Here is a 17,079-nt window from a genome sequence, read left to right as displayed (position 1 = left end):
TAAATGCTTCGGGATCAATAAATGCATCATCATCATCACTATCAGTAATGACGTGCTCATCATCATCATCAATAATGCATCATCATCATGTGGAAGGCCACCTCTACGTAATCTGTCAAGCATTGAAAGGTCATCCGCAGCAGTAACCTCTTCTAGTTCAGGCTCTTCCTATTCCGGCTGAGGGGTGAAGTCGGGTTCACTGTCGCTGTCTACTTCAATGTTCTGGGAGTGAAGTAGAGCGGTTCTTGAAACGTTTTTTGGAAGGACGCGTTTCTTGGAAGAATTCTCCTTCATATGTGTCTGGGTTAATGTGAGGTGCATAATCATCTTCATTGGGAGGAGGTGGTCTAACACGTGGCGGCACTTCATAAACGACATCCCAACCTTTGAGATTAGGATCACTTTGACAGGCCCACGGTAGATAGAAAACTTGGGTTGCCTGTTGAGCCATAATATAGACATCGGGAACATCCAAATGGGTGCTTTGATTGATTTCCACTAGCCCTATATGTTCATGAGTCCTTCTAGTCTCCTTCGGTTGGAACTAATAACATTTGAAGACTACAACGTTTGGTGGGTTTGCACCATAGAATTGAAGTTCATAAATTGCTTCAACTCTTCCATAATACTCGGTATCTCCTTCGCCGATAGCAGAGACACAACAATTTGTAGACTTTCGGTCGGCCATAGATAGCTCTTTGCCATAGGTATGAAAGCGATACCCGTTGATGTCGTATTTGTCAAATGAACGGACCTTATAGTCAAAACCATTAGCGACTTGTCTCAATTCGGCGTCCATAAGCTCTGAATTAGCCTACAAGTTTAATACGAAAGGGATTGTTGCATTAGCCACAAATTAGACGAAGAAATGAAATGGTCTAATGGAAATTGCCGTTTGTTTGAACCAAGAGATGAAACCGGGATAGCCGCCTCCATGCTTTGCCAGAAGCACATACTCTTGGATGGAATCCTTTTGGATCACCGCTCCATACGAGAATTTGGCGATGTATCGACTGTATCAAATTTTCCAGGAATAAGAGCAGTTCAAAGGAATTAGAAGTTGCGAAACAATGTACCGAGAACTTACTCGATGTACGGCCGCACTTCTGTTAGGTTGTTGAAGATATAAAACGAAATGGTCTGCCATTCTTCGAAATCCAACATTAAGGAATTAGAAGCACCGGCTGGTGCGAGATCCCCTTTGAATAGGCTGAGGTTGGATCGACCCTTTTTAGGTTCGTCAGCATTGTACTGAGGCTTCGGATTATTCAAATGGCGATTTTTGGCTTCATAGTGTGCTATCACGAAGTTTGCCGCCTCCTCAATAATGAATGCCTCGGCCATCGATGCTTCAATTCTACGTTCATTTTTACATTTTGCTCGAAGCGCCTGCTGCATCCTCTTAGTTGCGTAGCACCAACGATTCTGCATAGCCCCCCCCCCCAATCTTGCCTTGGTTGGGAGATGCAAAATCAAGTGCTGCATTGGATTAAACAACCCCGGCGGAAATATAATCTCTAACTTGCAGATCAACTCCGGCGCCAACTCTTCGGTTTCTTCTACCAGGTCAGGCGATAGTTCTTTAGCACAAAGAACACGGAAGAAATAGCTCAGCTCTGCCAGTACTAGCCATTCATCCTCGGGGATGAATCCACGCAACAGCACCGGCATTACCCGCTCAATCCATATGTGCCAATCATGACTCTTGAGACCAAATATCTTCAATTCATCAAGACTCGCTCCCCTCTTTAGATTCTCTGCATACCCATCGGGGAACATCAATTGTTGTTGCACCCACAAGATAATTTCCCTTATAGCTGGCCTTCCAAGATTGAACCATGCCTTTGGCTTTGTCCAGTTCTTCTTTCCTTTCGGTGGTTGCATGTTTTGTAACGGTCTATGACATAGCGCCTCCTGATCGACTCTTGCCTTAGGATTATCCTTTGACTTCCCATCTATGCCAAACAATGTACCAAAAAGTGCCTCGGCAATATTCTTCTCAGTGTGCATCACGTCGATGTTGTGTGGGCAAAGGAGGTCTTTGAAGTAAGGCAGATCCCACAAGCATGTCTTGTGAGTCCAGGCGTGTTGCGAATTTTACCCCTTGAAATACCCTGGACGCTCTGGATCTGGCTCGAGAGCATTGAACTGATCCAGGATCTCTTGGCCTGTCAACGGAGGTGGTGCAGAGTCTTTCACAACTCTACCTTTGATGAAGTTCTGCTTGTCTTTCCTGAACTTATGGCGAGGATGCAGGAACAGTCTATGCATGTCGAAGCAAGAAAACTTGCGACCGGCCTTAAGCCAACGAAACTGAAGAGCTCCCTTGCATGTGGGGCATGGGAACCTTCCATGCACACACCAGCCAACGAATAGCGCATACGCCGGCAAGTCATGCGTCGAGTACATGTACCACACACGCATTATGAAGTTCTTTTTGCTAAAGGCGTTGTATGTCTTGAACCCCTTATCCCAGGCTTCTTGCAATTCGTCCTTGAGTGGCTGCATGTACACATTCATATTCTTCCCCGGATAGTTTGGCCCTGGAATTATCAACGTCAGGAAAATGTTCTTTCTTTGCATAATCTATCCTGGGGGGAGATTGAGTGGAATGAAAAATACGGGCCAACAACTGTATTGGGTTGCCGTCAGACCAAACACACTGAACCCATCCGTGCTAATGGCGACTCGAGGATGCCTCGGATTTGCCGCTTTGTCGTCATGTAATGCCTCGAAGCGCTTCCACGCTTCACCGTCTGATGTGTGCACCATCATCAGCTTCCCGTCTGCGTCTAGTTGGGTTCTTTTGCCCGTTTTGTGCCATGTCATCTGTCTTGCCGTCTCTTCGACCATGAAAAGACGTTGAAGTCTTGGTACGATTGGCATATACCGAAGAACATTAACGGGTATTTTGGTCTGCGTCTTCACCCGTACCGTTGTCTACCACAACATACCTGGATGACTTGCAAATGGGACAATAGTTCAACTCCGCATACTGAAGCCTAAATAACGCACATCCATTCTCACAGGCATGTATCTTCTCATAGGGCATCTTAAGAGCACGGAGGATTTTGTCTGACTGGTACAGGTTTGCAGGTAGTATGTGGCCTTTGGGTAGAAAACGTCCAAATAATGTCATCATCTCATCGTAGCATTCTCTGCCCAATTTGAATTGAGCTTTCAGAGCCATTATTTGTGAGATGGCATCCAGCTGACAAAGCTCAGTGTGCTCGTGGACAGAACGTTTTGAAGACTCCAACATTTCATTGAAGGCCCTTGCAGATTCCTCCATCTCATTGTCCGAGTCCCGAGCATCATCAAAGTCTTGCACCATGTCTTGCATCCCGGTACCATGCTCGTCGGTGCGACGACGAAACACCTCAGCTCTGGCACGTTGGGCAGACTCGCCATGAAATGTCCACACCGTATAATCTGGCTTAAAACCCCACTTCTGCAAGTGTTTGCCCATTTCATCCTATGTCCTCTTGTGCCAATTCTTGCACCCGGCACAAGGGCACCATGTTGTCCTCTGGCCATTTGCAAATGCAGCTCTCAGAAACCCCTTGGTTTTTGTTAACAATTCAGTGGTCATGTCTTTCTGACTAGTGTGACCGGTGTACATCCACGCACGATCAGTCATCTTGCCTAGCTACTGGACACATAAGATATATATATATATATTATCATGTATATATTCATCAGTTAATGGAGTTTGTCACTTTTATTACGTCCATGCAACCTAGACGCTAATAGGTAAAGATAGGTCCTAATCCCACCCGAGTATGTGTAGATTGGGTTCGTTTTCCCATGCTCTGCTCCGGATCCGACGCAAAATTTCGGCAGCACCTCCCCAATGTTCTCCTGATACACGTCTCGGCAATAAGCAGAGAGGATGTGTACCCGGAGAACAACAGGGAGGCACTGACGAAATTCTGCATCGGATCCGGAGCAGAGCATATGGAAAAACAAACCCAATCTACACATACTCGGGCTGTCCATGGATAACGTTGGACAATTCGAAAGAATCACGGTTATAAATATGCAAATGCATGCATATTTATAGATGTAACCCTTTCGAACGGGAGACGCATAGTGGTCACGCATACTGATGATTGAAGACACCTATAGCTAGCAAGTTTCATCGGCACAAAGACCGGAACAGAGCAAATCAAGGGGGAGGAGATGTCATTTGTGCTAACCCACGAACGCAGGGGCGGAGCTCATTGATCACTAGACCCTCACAGCGACGAAAAAACTGCACATTTAAATCGAAAGATGAGTTTCATAGCAATATTGTTTTTTCCGTCAACCTAACTAAATATTTACAACAGGACGAGCGGGTTAGGGGTTCCTCGGCGTCGATAGAACCCTAAATAGCAAGTATCATCGGTGCAAGATACATGAGGCGCTCGGCGTTGAACACTAGATCCACGTCCCACAAGTGACGCCAGCGCCCGGCGTCCCGCAACAATAGTTCTGGTGGCCGATGATGGTCAAACACCTTGGCAAATTTGTTTGGCAGCCTCTGCGATGAGGATTAGAGCCAGGTTTTGAAATTTCAAACAACCAAACCGACTTGAGTCAGTTTGGGTGTTTCAAGTTTCAACACTTAGCTTTGAATCGTCATCTCAGAGGCTGCCAGACAAATTGGCGATGGTGTTCGACCGCCATCGACGCCGAGAACTGTTGCTGCGGGACGCAGGACCCCTGTGTCACTTGTGGGACGTGGATGTTGTGTTCGACACCGACGGCCACATGTATCTCGCACTGACGATACTTGCTATTTAAGGTACCATCGACACTGAGGAACCCCCTAACCCCCTCGTCCCCGGGTAAACTAAATTAACATGCATTCAATAAGCAAAACTACATCATCTCTTGCGTCTGTACATCGTCGAATATTATCAATAATACATCTCAAATAGTATCATACATATAGCATCGCTAATACAGCTAGAACCGTAGCGAACGACGGGTATCGGCACGGGCGGTGGACACCCAAAGAGAAGGAACCATCACAGGATCATAGCTCCAATGAGATCCCTGAAGAACCTGCTAGGTATTGTCCAACCTGCCCTCCAACGCAACCATGTAGCGACGGACGTGCTCGTCCTCCTCGCTGACACGGTGACGTACCACCTCCGCAGTGTCCGAAACCCTCGGCACCATCACTAGCCCACGCGACCGCCACCAAACAAGGTTCGGGTCAACGACGGGCTGACTCCTCACCAACCTGCGCCCCCGGAAGGAAGAACCTCCCAGTACCAGCCCGGTGGAGACCAGTCTTGGACATGGCCCCTCTGATCAAGTAGGCCTCCTCCGCCGAGTCGACGACGAGGATGCGAGATAGGCATCGTCGACGTCGAAGCGGGAATAAATGCTTGAACTAAACAAATAACAACAAATTTCACATGTTCAAAATAAACCAGAAACTTAACCTAAAGTAAACTAAACTAAACCTAAACTAAACTAACTAAACTAAACCTAAACTAAACTAACTAAACTAAACCTACACTAAAACAGAAACTTGACCTAAACTAAACTAAACTAAAGCTAAAGCAAACTAACTAAACTAAACAAAACCTAAACTAAATTATACTAAACCTAATTAAACTAAATCTAAAAAAACGAAAAAGAATTGAAAATGCCTCACCTTGGAGCGGCCAGGGCGGCGAGGCGGGGCGGAGCGGCCGGGGCGGCGAGGCGCGCGGCGGGGCGGTCCGGCGGGGCGGGCCGGCGCGGAGGGGCGGGGCGGCCGGGGTGGGGCCGGCGAGGCCTGTCGGGGGCAGCCGGGGCGGGGCGGAGCGGCGACGCGGCCCGGGGCGGCGCGGCGAGGGGGACGGCCGGGGCGGGGCGGCGGCGAGGGGGGCAACCGGGGCGGGGCGGCGGCGCGGGGTTGGGATGAGGGGAGATGGAGAGAGAGGGGCAGGGCGCGAGGGCGTTTTGATACATATAGGGCTAGGCTCTTTGCGGTCCGCTAGCTGACGGCAAAAAGCCTAGCTAACGGACGTTAGAACGGCCACTTTCTTTGCCGTCCACTAACAGACGGCAAAGTTTCTTTGCCATCAGCTAGCGGACGGCAAAGAAAGTGGCCGTTAGCTGCCCATCACTATCGGCCCACCCTTCCTCTTTGTCGTCTGCTGGCGGACGGCAAAGGTTCTATGCCGTCACCTAGCTGACGGCAAACACTTTCTCTGTCGTCAGTTGCTTCTTTGTCGTCAGCTGCTTCTTTGCCGTCAGGTTTCTTCTAGCCAATGGCAAAGACCCTCTTTGCCATCAGCTAGCTGACGGCAAAGAAACGGCTGACAGCAAAGTTCCTGATTACAGTAGTGCAGGACGCAATTATTCTGTGCAGCAATGAGGATAATCCTCAAGTTACAGACCCAGTCCGTGTAATTGCTACCATCATCTTTCAATTTAGCTTTCTCTAGGAGCGCATTAAAATTCAAGGGAACGGTAGCACGGGCCATTGATCTACAACAACATAGATATGCAAAAACTATCAGGTAGTGAGTTCATGATAAATTAAAGTTCAATTAATCATATTACTTAAGAACTCCCACTTAGATAGACATCCCTCTAGTCATCTAAATGATCATGTGATCCATATCAACTAAACCATGTCCGATCATCACGTGAGATGGAGTAGTTTTCAATGGTGAACATATCTATGTTGATCATATCTACTATATGATTCATGTTCGACCTTTCGGTCTCAGTGTTCCGAGGCCATATCTGCATATGCTAGGCTCATCAATTTTAACCCGAGTATTCTGCGCGTGCAAAACTAGCTTGCACCCGTTGTATGTGAATGTAGAGCTTATCACACCTGATCATCACGTGGTGTCTCGGCACGACGAACTGTAGCAACGGTGCATACTCAGGGAGAACACTTATACCTTGAAATTTAGTGAGGAATCATCTTATAATCCTACCGCTGTACTAAGCAAAATAATATGCATAAAAGATAAACATCACATGCAATCAAAATATGTGACATGATATGGCCATCATCATCTTGTGGCTTTAATCTCCATCTTGAAAGCACCGTCATGATCTCCATCGTCACCGGCTTGACACCTTGATCACCATCGTAGCATCGTTGTCATCTCGCCAACTATTGCTTCTACAACTATCACTACCGCTTAGTGATAAAGTAAAGCAATCACATGGTGATTGCATTTCATACAATAAAGCGACAACCATAAGGCTCCTGCCAGTTGCCGATAAATTTTACAAAACATGATCATCTCATGCAAAACTTATATCACATCATGTCTTGACCATATCACATCACAACAAGCCCTGCAAAAACAAGTTAGACGTCCTCTACTTTGTTGTTGCAAGTTTTACGTGGCTGCTACGGGCTTCTAGCAAGAACCGTTCTTACCTACGCATCAAAACCACAACTATTTTTCGTCAAGTGTGCTGTTTTAACCTTCAACAAGGATCGGCCATAGTCAAACTCGATTCAACTAAAGTTGGAGAAACAGACACCCGGCAGCCACCTGTGTACAAAGCACGTCGGTAGAACCAGTCTCATGAACGCAGTCATGTAATGTCGGTCCGGGCCACTTCATCCAACAATACCGCCGAATGAAAGTAAAACGTTGGTGGTAAGCAGTATGACTATGATCGCCCACAACGTTTGTGTTCTACTCGTGCATATCATCTACGCATAGACCTGGCTCGGATGCCACTGTTGGGGAACGTAGCATGCAATTTCAAAAAAAATTCCTACGATCACGCAAGATCTCTCTAGGAGATGCATAGCAACGAGAGGGGGAGAGTGTGTCCACGTACCCTCGTAGACCGAAAGCGTAAGCGTTATGTTAACGCGGTTGATGTAGTCGAACATCTTCACGATCCAACCGATCCAAGTACCGAACGTATGGCACCTCCGTGTTCAGCACACGTTCAGCTCGATGACGTCCCTCGAACTCTTTATCCAGTAGAGGGTCGAGGGAGAGTTCCGTCAGCACGACGGCGTGGCGACGGTGTTGGTGATGTAATCGTGTAGGGCTTCGCCTAAGCACTACGACGTTATGACCGGAGGCGTAAACTATGGAGGGGGGCACCGCACACGGCTAAGAGAAATCTTGAAGTGCCTTTAGTGAGCCCCCCGCCCCCGTATATAAAGGAGGGGGGAGGAGGCCGGCGGCCAGGAGGGGCGCACCAAGGGGGGATTCCTACTTGGACTCCTAGTCCAAGTAGAATTCGCCCCCCCCCCCTTTTCCTTTCTCCACCGGTGGGAATAGGAAGGAGAGGGAGAGGGAAAGGGAAGCGGAGATCCTATACGGCGCGTACCGCGCCCGCGAGCGCCGTGGCGCGTACCCCCCCCCCCCCCCCCCCCCGGCCCGCTGTTGTTTCTATGGGCCGGCCAATTTTGGGGCTTAACCCCAACCGGTTTTGGGAAGGTTCTAGAACCTTCCCTGAACCGGGTTTTTATGTTTACTTTCGGTTTTTCTTTATCTTTTTTCGTTTTTACTTTTCCTTTTTCTGTTTTCTTTTTATTTTTTCTTTACTATTATGTTTTCATTTTTATTCTTATTTTTCAATTTCCAAAAATCAATTAATTTGCGATTTGTTTCTAAAATCGTATTTTTTGAATGATGAACATTTTTTCCAAAATCGTGGTTTTATTTTTACTAAATCGTTACTCTTAAACCATGAACATTTTTTTTTGAAATTGTGAACATCTTTTTTTGAAATAATTAAAAAAATTGTGAACATTATCTTAAGTCATGAACATGTTTTTCCAATCATGAACATTTTTTTTGAAATAATGAACATTTTAAAATTAAAGACTACTTTTTCAAAATCATGAACGTTTTTCCCAAATTTGTGACATTTTTAGAATTAGCGAACATTTTTTTGAACTGTGAAGAATTTTTTCCAAATTCTTGAACATTTTTTTAAATCGTGAACATTTTTTTACAATTCATGAACATTTTTAATTAGCGAAAATTTATTTGAATTTTTTAAATTATGAACATTTTTTAATGTTTGTGAACATTTCTTTACAAATTCGTGAACAGTTTTTGAATTCCAGAGCATTTTTCTGTAATCATGATTTACTTATTTTGTGAACAATTTTCAATTTCACGAACATTTTTTTGAAATCATGAACATTGTTTTAAATTCATGAATATTTTTTAAATTTGTGAACATTTTCCCCCAAATTCATGAACAATTTTTGAATTACCGAGCATCTTTTTGGAAATCATGCTTTTTTAGAAATCATGATTGTTTTAGTCAAAATTAGCAACTTTTCTGAAATTTAGGACCTTTTGATATCCCGAATTATTAAAAAAGGAAAAAAAAGAAAAAGAAAACTTCCGCAAGAAATAACAGGCGGCGTCCCGGCCACATATGGGCCGGCCGAGAAGGGGAGCGGGGGGTGCGCGCTTGCTTCCTTCGCAGCGCGTGCTGCGCCCTATAGGCGCTCCCAAAGGGAAGGGGGCGTCGCCCCCTCCTCCTTGTCCTATTTGGACTCCCTAGGAGGGGGCGCGCGGCCACCCCCGCGGGCTTCCCTCTCTCTCCCTTAGGCCCATGTTTGCCCAACACTTCCCAGGGGTTTCGGTAACCTCCCGGTACTCCTGAAAAATACGCGAATCACTCGGAACCATTCCGATGTCCGAATACAACCTTCCAATATATGAGTTTTTACCTCTCGACCATTTCGAGACTCCTCGTCATGTCCGTGATCTCATCCTGGACCCCGAACAACCTTCGGTTACCAAAACACATAACTCATAATACAAATCGTCATCGAACGTTAAGCGTGCGGACCATACGGGTTCGAGAACTATGTAGACATGACCGAGACACATCTCCGGTTAATAACCAATAGCGGAACCTGGATGCTCATATTGGCTCCCAAATATTCTACGAAGATCTTTATCAGTCAAACCGCATAACAACATACGTTGTTCCCCTTGTCATCAGTATGTTACTTGCCCGAGATTCGATCGTCGGTATCATCATACCTAGTTCAATCTCGTTACGGGCAAGTCTATTTACTCGTTCCGTAATGCATCATCCCGCAACTAACTCATTAGTCACATTGCTTGCAAGGCTTATAGTGATGTGCATTACCGAAAGGGCCCAGAGATATCTCTCCGATACACGGAGTGACAAATCCTAATCTTGATCTATGCCAACCCAACAAACACCTATAGACACCTATAGATAGCACACAAGGTGTTCCTCCGGTATTCGGGAGTTGCATAATCTCATAATCAGAGGAACATGTATAAGTCATGAAGAAGGCAATAGCAATAAAACTAAACGATCATAATGCTAAGCTAACGGATGGGTCTTGTCCATCACATCATTCTCTAATGATGTGATCTCGTTCGTCAAATGACAACACATGTCTATGATAAGGAAACATAACCATCTTTTGATCAACGAGCTAGTCAAGTAGAGACATACTAGGGACACTCTGTTTTGTCTATGTATTCACACATGTACTAAGTTTCCGGTTAATACAATTCTAGCATGAATAATAAACATTTATCATGAAATAAGGAAATATAAATAACAACTTTATTATTGCCTCTAGGGCATATTTCCTTCACTTTTAACCACGCGTGCGGCGGGGGCCAGCCTCATCCACTTCCGCCACATCTGGCCCCCCACCACCCCCTTTGCTTCCTCGCCGGCGACAGCAAACCTAGCAAGCAATGGGCCTCTTCTGCAGCAGCAGCGGCAAGGGCAAGGGCACCCCCGGCGCCTTATCCTCCTGTGCTCTTCCTCCCCCTCCTCCTCCGGCGCCGGCACGTTTCCGCCCAGGTCGCCGGCGCCTGCACATCCCGGTGGCACTGGGAGTACAGGCAGCCACTGCCCTACCCCCGACGTCACGCTGCCGCACCACTGGCACCTGGATCCGCACCGGATCCCGGTGCCGGCGGTTCCGTAGACCCAGCACGCGCACGACGAGGGGGTGCGCAGGCGCCGCGCGCAGCTCACGCCGGATCAGCGGTGGATGCCTGAGTACGCCATCGACTCTCCAAATTGGGAGGCTTGGTTTGCCCTCAGACAAGAGGAGCAACGGCGTGTAGGTGCCAACGCTGTCCTGCCGCCGTTTCCACCGCCGCCCCAGCGGGTAGAGCCGGAGGAAATGGAGGCGGAGGCGGAGTACCAAGCCGCCCTCGAGGAGGCCCAACAGCACGCGCTGGAGGCTAGCCGGCTCGAGGAGGATGCGCACTGGGATGGGCTGGAGCAAGCCCTTGCCTTGTCCGCGGCGGGGGACTCCGTACACACCCCGCTCTTCGTCCCGCCTCCGCCACCGCCGCCGCCCGTCGAGCCCAAGCCGGAGCTGCAGCCGACGCGGAAGCGCTCCCCGCCTCCACCCACTTGGCCGGAAGAGGCCTAGACGTGGACAGGCCAGTACAGCGAGTGGGTGAGCGCGCCTCTTGTCCACTACGTCGCGGCGCTGGAGCAGGAGGCGGCCCACCTTGAGCGCTGGAAGGTGAAAGTGCAACTATCCCTGGGTGGTTTTGGTAATTCCTAACAACATATAGCTCATTGAGCTAATGCTATTCCAAGATAAATATTTCAGGAAAGCTCAATGTTTGGCATGGCATGGATTAGAAAGTGGACCCTTCAAAATGCTAAGGACAAAGGATTGGCTCAAGCTCAAAGCACAAGACTCTACATTTTCTATTTTAGTGATACAAGATCACATTGAGTCTATAGGAAAAGCCAATACTATTAAGAAGGGATGAGGTGTTGCTTAATGAGGATCTTGCTCAAAATGCTTAGTGATATGCTCCAAAACCCTCCACTACTTTCTCATATCCACATATGTCCTAAACCAAAAAGTCCAACTCGGCCCCACCGATTCTTTCCATCCGGAGCCACCGAGTTCACTTGACATAGCCACTGCCTGAAACCCTAGTCAATTCGGTCTTACCGATAGGGATCTCGGTCTCACCGAGATGGGATTGCAAACTCTCTGTTTCCCTTCGTAACGTTTCGGTCAAACCGAGATGAGCGATCGGTCCCACCGAGATTGCAATGCAAACTCTTTGTTTCCCCTTCGTAACGTTTCGGTCCAACCGAGATGAGTGAATCGGTCCCACCGAGTTTGCCTGACCAACTCTCTATTTGGCTATTACCAAAATCGGTCTCACCGAGTTTGTGTAATCGGTCTCACCGAGATTACGTTATGCCCTAACCCTAATGACATCGGTCCCACCGAGTTGACATGTTGGTCCCACCGAGAATCCTAACGTTCACATTTTAAACTAAATCGGTTCGACCGAGTTTAATGATTCGGTCCCACCGAGTTTGGTGATTTGTGTGTAATGGTTAGATTTTGTGTGGAGGCTATATATACCCCTCCACCCACTCTTCATTCGTGGAGAGAGCCATCAGAACATGCCTACACTTCCAATACATATTTTCTGAGAGAGAACCACCTACACTTGTGTTGAGGTCAAGATATCCCATTCCAACCACATAAATCTTGATCTCTAGCCTTCCCCAAGTTTCTTTCCACTCAAATCTTCTTTCTACCAAATCCAATCCTATGAGAGAGAGTTGAGTGTTGGGGAGACTATCATTTGAAGCACAAGAGCAAGGATTTCATCATCAACACACCATTTGTTACTTCTTGGAGAGTGGTGTCTCCTAGATTGGCTAGGTCTCACTTGGGAGCCTCCGTCAAGATTGTGGAGTTGAACCAAGGAGTTTGTAAGGGCAAGGAGATCGCCTACTTCGTGAAGATCTACCCTAGTGAGGCAAGTCCTTCGTGGGCGACGGCCATGGTGGGATAGACAAGGTTGCTACTTCGTGGACCATTCGTGGGTGGAGCCCTCCGTGGACTCGCGCAACCGTTACCCTTCATGGGCTGAAGTCTCCATCAACGTGGATGTACGATAGCACCACCTATCGGAACCACGGATAAAAAATCTCTGTGTCAACATTGCGTTTGCTCCCTCAAACTCATCCCTTTACCTTCATATGCAATTGTTTTACATTCCGCTGCTATACTCTTAGAATTGCATGTGTAGGTTGATTGCATGACTTGTGCTAAGTTGGTAAAATCTGCCAAGAACTAAAATTGGGAAAATACTAGATTTTTATTTGGTCAAGTAGTCTAATGACCCCCCCTCTAGACATACTTCCGATCCTACAAGTGGTATCAGATCTTTGGTCTCCATTTGCTTTGATTTCCATAGCTTTTGCTGGTCATAGCCTTGGTTTCACAACCTAGGAGAGTATGGCGTCTAGTGAGGGAAATTACCACCGTAGAGGTCCTTACTTTGATGGCACTAATTTTGCTAGTTGGAAGCATAAGATGAAAATGCATATTCTTGGACATAACCCCGCCGTTTGGGCTATTGTGTGTATTGGCTTGCAAGGTGAATTCATTGATGGGAGAGAACCGAACCGTGAAGCTACCGCGGAAGAGTTGAAGATGCTACAATATAATGCTCAAGCTTGTGATATTCTCTTCAACGGATTGTGCCCCGAAGAATTCAACAAAATCAGCCGTCTTGAGAATGCAAAGGAAATTTGGGATACTTTGATTGATATGCACGAAGGTACCGACTCCGTCAAGGAATCCAAATTGGATGTGCTTCAAAGTCAACTTGACAAGTTCAAAATGAAGGATGGTGAAGGTGTCGCTGAAATGTACTCTAGGCTTGCTCTCATCACAAATGAGATTGCCGGCTTAGGAAGTGAAGATATGACCGACAATATCATCATCAAGAAGATCCTAAGAGCCTTGGATGGAAAATATGATACCGTGTGCACATTGATCCAAATGATGCCCAATTACAAAGATCTCAAGCCAACGGAAGTCATTGGAAGAATTGTTGCTCATGAGATGTCACTCAAGGATAAGGAAGAGCTTCACAACAAGTCAAGTGGTGCTTACAAAGCCTCATGTGATACTCCCACATCTTCAAGTGAGAAACAAACTTCAATGAAGAATTGAGCCTAATGGTAAAGAACTTCAACAAGTTTTACAAGAGTAGAAGCAAAGAAAGAAGTTCCAAGTCAAGGTCCTACAATGACAAAAGATCTTCTAGTCATGAGCGTAATTGCTACAATTGTGGAAGACCCGGACACTACTCCAATGAGTGTACGGCCCCCTACAAAAGAAGAGAAGATTCTCCCAAAAGAAGGAGTAGAAGAGAAGAATCACCACGAAGAGACAGGAGGAGTAGAGATGATCGTTATGAACGAAGACCCTCTCGGAAAAGCAAGGATTCGGAAAGAAAGGAAAAGTCATCAAGGAGCTACACAAAGAGAAGACATCAAGCTCATGTTGGTGAGTGGGTATCCGACTCCGACTCCGACAATCACTCCGAAAGAAGTTATCACTCCGACTCCGAATATACTCAAGATGAAGGTGTTGCCGGTCTAGCACTTGTGTCAACCAACTCCTCTGACATATTTGACTCACCAAATGAAGGAATTGGAAGATGCTTCATGGCCAAAGGTCCAAAGGTAACACATCCCGAGTATGGTGATTTCAATAGTGATGAAGATGATTTGCTAGGTGATGATGATTTACTTGTTGACAACTCTAGTGATGAAAACTATGATGAAACGTCAATTAATCATGCTAATCAAGATAAAACGAATGATGATGATAAGAAGGAGATTGAGCGTCTAACCAAAGAACTAAACACTCTTAAGTTAGCTCATGAAACTACCTTGGAAAATCATCGAGAACTTTTAAAGACTCATGACAAGCTACGCTTTGAAAAGCTCAACCTTGAGCAAGAGCATGAGTTTTTAAAGGCAATCAATGATGATCTTCGCAAGAAAAGTTCTTCTTACATTGCCAAGCATTTACTCTTGTCTACTTACATGCCACAAGTTATATCTAGCAACAAAAACAAGAAAGATTCTTCATCTAGTAGTAACAACAATCATGCTAAATCCAATGTTGATGCTTCTAGTAGTTCTCTTGATTCCACTAATGATTCTCTTACCCAAGTTACACTTGAGCAAGAAAATAGCTTATTGAAGGGAATCATAGAGAAAGGTGTTTACAAGAGTCTTGCCGGAAGTAAGAAATTTGAGGAAATTGTGCGCAAGCAAGGAAGACACCGGAAGAATCAAGGTGTTGGTTTTGAACGAAAGTTCAATGCCAATGGAGTTGAGTGGGAAGAAGATCAATACCCCAAGACGAAGTTTGTTCCTCAACAAGAGAAGTATGATCCTACTTCTTTCAAAGGGACACAAGCTCAAGATGATCTTCCACCACAAGACCACAAGCAAAAAGGCAAGGACAAGCGTCAAGAGGAAATTGATGCATTTGAAGAAGCACCTAAGACCTTGGTCAAGTGGGTTCCCAAGACTACATCAAGTTCCACTTCATCAAGTACAACTACAACTCCAAGGATTCCCATCAAGATGGTGTGGATCCAGAAGAAGAAGAACTAGAGAGTTCTTGAGGGTGACTCCGCCAACATACTTCACTCCTATCATTTTGGTAAGGACAAGTGCAAACAACTTCCATATCTTGCACTAGTTCAAGGAGTCACAAACCCTCTTGCTGGTAAGACAAGGGACAAGGTAACCTAATGCTTTCATGGACATCATCTTGTGTATGCATCACTCTATGTCTATGGATATCCTTGTTTGTTCCTAGTGGGACTAACCCGTGTAGGTATTCAAAGTGCAACTCACTCCAAAAGATTGCTCCAAATGATCTACATCAACATTGAGCATCTACATCTTCAACACCTACATGAAGTCATCATCGACAAAACCCAAGGTTAGTTCATTCCCTTTAGGGGGAATATCACATCTAGGGGAAGCTTTACTCAAATCAATGAGCTAAAGCAACTCTAATGGTGTGAACACAACAATGCTTTATATAAAAGTGGTAACCCCACTTATGCTTAAACGATGAGTATGACCTATGATCAAGTGTTCTCATTTGACTCCTATGTCAGTATACTCATATATAGATGAACTAGTCATCGCAAATTGCTTGATAGATACTAGAATGTTTGTGCATGCTTTGTCACATATTTCATTTGTCATTTTAATTGTGTGAGCATGTTGGATGCATATTTTACTCATTCGAGGACATCCATTTGTTGCTATGATTGTTTGGCTCTTTCTCTTTTGCTAAATGGATGGACAAGAATGCGTAAGAACACCCTCTAGCTATCTATGCTTTTCTCGTCTCAAACTCTATTCATGCTACATCACAAAGTTTGATCAAGTCAGATTCGAACCACTCTGTGTGAGGAGCACTCGGAGATCCCGATTCGTCATAGACTTAAACCTCCAAAACCTCTTTGTGCATCTCGGTCTGACCGATTCATCCTTTTCGGTCCTACCGAGTCACCAAGTTGATCTAGGGTTTTCAATCTCGGTGCAACCGATTAGAACCTTTCGGTCACACCGAGTTGCAGTAACTGCTTGCAGTTTTGCATCTCGGTGCCACCGAGTCGTTCCACTCGGTCACACCGACAGGGTCAGGTTATATATACCGTTGGGTCAAAATTTGGAAATTTCTCCGAACCCCTTCGCCCGCGCGTAACCTACTCCGCCTTCTCTGGTCTCCGGATCGTCCTCTCGTCACCAGCGACCTCCCGCCGCTGGTCTCCGCCGCCGTCAATGGAAATCTTCTCCGCCGTTGCCGCCATAGCAAGTTCGTCGCCGCACTAGGGTACGGACTTGATCATTGTGCTAATCTTTAACTCCGATTCCTAGCACATTGCTTTGCCATGTTTCTTGCCATAATTGAAATCATCCTGTCCAGCGAAAACGTCCCGTAGATTAGTTTTGATTTGAAAATTTAGGGTTAGGTCTCCGCCGAATTCATCTTGGACCGACCGAGTTGTAGAAATCGGTCTCACCGATTTTGGCTTAGGCCAGAGCACACGCATTTTCGGTCCGACCAAAAATTGCAAAATCGGTGTGACCGAGTTCGATTCTCTGTGAAACCCTAGCAGTCTCGGTGCCACCGAACTGTGACTCGGTCTGACCGAGTTCACTAGTTCAGGTTCCAAAAGCTGCTTCGGTATCACCGAGTTTACAAATCGGTAGATCCGAAATGCTTTCTGTGAAGAACTAAAACTAAGTTTTTAAGCC

At 46.1% G+C, this 17,079-nt stretch overlaps 1 long non-coding RNA gene across 1 annotated transcript in view; it reads left to right on the top strand.

Annotated features, from left to right (window-relative positions):
• Positions 1-527: 527 nt before the first annotated feature.
• The window catches only part of LOC109773981 (uncharacterized), a 293,742-nt gene continuing 277,190 nt past the window's right edge, over positions 528-17,079 (top strand). Inside the window, exon 1 of the long non-coding RNA XR_006664862.2 lies at positions 528-537. This is a non-coding gene — a long non-coding RNA (uncharacterized lncRNA). The remainder of the gene's footprint in view (positions 538-17,079) is intronic.

This window comes from Aegilops tauschii, chromosome 6 (assembly GCF_002575655.3).
Source record: "Aegilops tauschii subsp. strangulata cultivar AL8/78 chromosome 6, Aet v6.0, whole genome shotgun sequence".
Classification (NCBI taxonomy): domain Eukaryota; kingdom Viridiplantae; phylum Streptophyta; class Magnoliopsida; order Poales; family Poaceae; genus Aegilops; species Aegilops tauschii.
Note: the sequence above shows the minus strand (reverse complement) of the source record. Positions and strands in the feature narration are given on the sequence as shown.